At 35.0% G+C, this 4378-nt stretch overlaps 1 long non-coding RNA gene across 1 annotated transcript; it reads left to right on the top strand.

The window, feature by feature from the left end:
- Positions 1-1355: 1355 nt before the first annotated feature.
- Positions 1356-3421, top strand: LOC127088123 (uncharacterized). Its single transcript, XR_007790124.1, has 3 exons — positions 1356-1763; positions 2193-2247; positions 3048-3421. It is a non-coding gene; the product is annotated as an uncharacterized LOC127088123 (long non-coding RNA).
- The last annotated feature ends 957 nt before the right edge of the window (positions 3422-4378 follow it).

Genomic DNA, 4378 nt, shown 5'->3' on the forward strand with positions numbered 1-4378 from the left:
CCAAAGGGCCGGTGTTTAAACCGGAAAAATGGTGTTTAAACCAAATGGTAGATGTTTAAACCAGAAAAGTGGTGTTTAAATCAAAGGAGAAACAAAAGGGTGTTTAAAACAAAGCAAAGAGATAAAAGTAGTTTGAGTGAGCAAGGTTGCTTGTTGTAGTGTTGAAGAAGAAGACTTGTCAAGTATTTGATTTGTATTACACTAAAGTCTATGAGTAGAGGTGAATACTCTGAGCCACTGGGTCATTTGTCTCGTACCCAAAGATATTCAGAATAAGGATATGAATGTTTCCTATCACTCTTTTTCTATTGCTTAAGGCTCGGGTCGTTTAATCTTAATAATAACTCAAGTTGCTAAAGAAAATTCTGCTTGTTGATCCTGATGATGTAGTGTTGCTTGTGAAGAAAGAGACTTGATAATTACTTGATTCAAATTGCACTAACATCTATGAGTAGAGGTGAATACTCTGAGTAACTGGGTCATTCGTCCCATACCCAAAGATATTCAGAATGAGGATAAAAAATCTCCCTCTCACTTTTTCTCCACTGCTTAAGCTCATGACACACAGTTTGAATCATAATTGAAAAGTGTTGATACATGGAGCTTTATTGTACTTGAATAGGAGTCCAGTGTCCATTTTGTCTGCAATGTATGGCTTATATTGACTTGAGGTGTGAAGTCTTGAACTTGAGTTGAGGTCTTGAGATCCAATGCATCTCCAGTATAGGGGACTAGCGTTATCAAGTGATCAAGAGACTTTTGGTCACTTGAACAGACTGAGGGAATAAACACATATCAAAGGATTTAGTTGATAAAAGAAAACTTTGATCAACTCAATCAATAAAGATGAAATCAATACACAAATAATTAATAATCTAAAACCCTAATGATTGATCTAATTAAACTAATCGTAATTCTAAAAAAATAGTCTAGAACTAGGGGAACATATCAATTAATTACAAAATCAATCCTAAAAAGATCAACATATAACAAATCACTAATCATGATTAAAATTAATTAATTCTAAAAACTAAGAAACAATTAATACCATAATTTCCTAATGTTGGAACTAAAATATTTGCTTATTTTCTAATCATTTTCATAAAAAACAATTGCAAAAATACAAGAAAAGGAATGTAAAACAATAGTAAAAAAGAGAATAGGGGGTTTATTGTTGAAGAATGGAGTGTGAAAAGTATTTGGGCACAGAGGCCCATTCAGCAGGCCCATATGCCATTGCCTTGCGTTAATCAGGGGTGTGTGGAGGCATTCAGAGGTATGTTAAGTAAAAGCATGGGCCTGAAGTGGATTGGGAGGCCCAATTTGAATGCAACTGAGTGAGGAAAGGGATCACATTTTCCACTCAAACTCACATGTTCAATGTGCTTCAATATCTTATGCTCACCTTGCCTTATCTGAGAACCTCCATCTCGCCGGAGCTCACCACCGGTGGCGGCGGAGCATCAAACACACAAAAACTCACATCATCTCAATCAACTCTAAGAGCTCTAACTATATCCTAAGTCAACTTAAAGTTCCTAAATCGAGCCAAAATCCATATGAACCCTAGCCGAAGAAATTCAAATTAAATCTCAAATTGGAGGAATCAAAGTCCTTAAGGTCAGGGCTTTGATTCCTAGGCCCTTCTCCTGCATGATAGTAACAAGAAATGTGATTAAGGATGAAGAATGAAGACTTACCTGCCGGAGAGAGGAATATTCTGAGCTCGGAGTAAATTCGAAGATATTGATGGAGAATTGCAGGTATGAATCTCAGCTACTTTTCTTCTTCTTATTTTCTACTCTACTCCTTCTTCTTCTTCTTAAATTCTAAGCTTGATGTGTGATAATGGAAGATTGGGAGAGAGCTGTTGATTAAGAGAGATTGAGAGATGAGAGGATTCGATTTTTTTCTGGAAAAATGGAAGAGTGTGAAATTGTGAAATGAGTGAAAAATGATGATTCCCCTTGATGAGGGAGGATCACCAGATTATATAGCATTTGAATTTAACAGAGATTAACTCTGTTAAATCCTCTTGGCTCAAAATCAGTTAGAAGTTAGAAGTATGTTAATTAATCTGTTAAGAGTTAGTTATTAAAGTTAGTTGGTTTAGTTAGCTTTGGAACTGATTTCTATTAGTTGTGAGTAGTGATATTAGAATTGAATTTAGGTTGTATTATTGCAAATTGCAGGTTAGATTCAACTGCGTGGATTTGCTATGGATCAAATGATGACCTTCTAGTGTAGGTATGCTTTCTACAGGTTTTTGTTAGTTTGGCTAGTGCAGGTTTTGTTAGGATGACAGGCTGCTATGGTTAATCATGTTGAAATGTAAATATGATAGTTAAATTAGGTTAATCATCTTTGCAAAATTCTGCTGTGAGGTTAGTTGTGAATGTTAGCAAGTTTTACATTCAATTGCACCACAGTTAGTTGAGTTTCTATTATATGGTTAAATGTTACTTTTTGTAAAATGTTAGTTAACACCCTGTTAGGTTAGTTGGACTACAATCAGTTCTGCTTAGGTCATTTAGTTAAAATTTGTTATAAGGTTTGGGATATCATGTGAAATGCTTAATGTGGACTAAAATAGTCCTGCTGCTGCTATGTTACTTTTGTTAAATTAGGAAGAACATATTAGTTGGACTGTGTTAAAGTTAATTGGTTGTTTGAACTGTTAGTTGCAGATTTTTCTGTTAGGAATGAATGGTGAGCAGTTAGTATGTGTTAGTTGCCCTGTTGGAACGAAATCAATTAGTGTAAGCTCATTGAATGGTTATGCCATGTTGTGGAATGTGTTTGGATTGTTGTTGCACATATGCAGTAGCTTGGTAATTGGTTTGTTAATGAATGCCATGCTTGCAATGTTATCTATGCTTGTTTTGAATGAGCTGTTAGTTACTAGTGCTTGGCCTATTGTTATGTTTGTGATATGCATTAATGAAATGTGATGCAAAGGTGTATGACCTGTTTTTTCCTTAGTTGAAAATAAATGGACTTGGTTAAATGAATCTAATATGTGATGCATTACAAGTGGTATGCTGCAGGGCTGATGTTGCTTGGCACTTTGGTCATGATTCAAGACTTGACATGAAACATGGTTCAAGGAAGAAAAGGCAAAAACATGGCTTGCTTGCATATGAATCAAGCTTTGGATGGGAAGTCAAATGAACACATGGAATAGTGAAGACACCATAGGAAATTATAATTAGGATTAGGGATTTAGATGAGTTGACTTTGGTCAACTGGTTGATCAAAAAGTCAATAGTTGACCAAAGTCAACTATAGGTCAAAAATCAGTTTTTTTTTTGTAATTCTTTGCATGGACATTTGTAAACTTTGCATTTGTAAATGACATGAACAATTTTGAATGAAAAACGATTTAATGCAAAATGCTTTAATTTCAATTTGAACTTTCCCTCTAAAAGTTAAGTCTAAATCACCTTGAATCAATGCACTGAGGACTTGAATTAATGGACTAGAATGAAAGTCATGAAACTTGAATTAATGCATTATGAAATAATATGAAACATGAAGCCATGGATTAGGAATGCACCAATGAACATGAATAAAACATGCATGAAACAAGGTGTTGGATTAAATGAATCATCAAACAAATAAACATGTAATAAGCCATGATTTACATATGATTGATTCTAAACAAGAATAGCATGATGCAAACCACAATGACTAGAGTCTCATTCCATGAATTAGGGTTTCAGTCAATTGAAAGATCAACAAACAAACCCCATGGTCACCAAATGCTAAACACCTACATTTAGGGTTTCATTCTCAATCCAAGGTCACTAGACAAATCACATGATGTGTGGTCCCAAAACAAGCCATATGCGATCTCAAACGAGCCCCAAAATAAGCAACAGGCCCTCTCAAACAAGCCCCAAAACAAGTGGCCCAAAATTGACAATTAGGGTTTTTAATACCACAACGCAACCCACATGATTTATAAGCATCAAAGATCAAGAACCAGGGTTTAGAAATAACTGAATACCATGATTACAATCTCCATAAACTAGGGTTCTTGCAAATCATTTGGCTCATCATCCAATTGATGATTATCAATCCATCAGGTTTGACTTCCTTGATGAAGATGTTATGTATTTAAAAGCTAAAGATTTTGATGAACCATTGCTTGAAGAAGGACCAAAGCCTGGATCCCGATGGGGTTTAGTGTTTGATGGAATTGTTAATGCTTATGGTAGTGGAATTGGGGCAATCATCATTACTCCTCAGAATTCTCATATCCCTTTCACTGCAAGACTGATGTTTGATTATACAAATAACATGACAGAGTATGGAGTTTGTATCATGGGTCTTGAAGAAGCTATTGATTTAAGAATTAAGATTGTTGATGTATATG

This window comes from Lathyrus oleraceus, chromosome 5, assembly GCF_024323335.1.
Source record: "Lathyrus oleraceus cultivar Zhongwan6 chromosome 5, CAAS_Psat_ZW6_1.0, whole genome shotgun sequence".
Classification (NCBI taxonomy): Eukaryota; Viridiplantae; Streptophyta; class Magnoliopsida; order Fabales; family Fabaceae; genus Lathyrus; species Lathyrus oleraceus.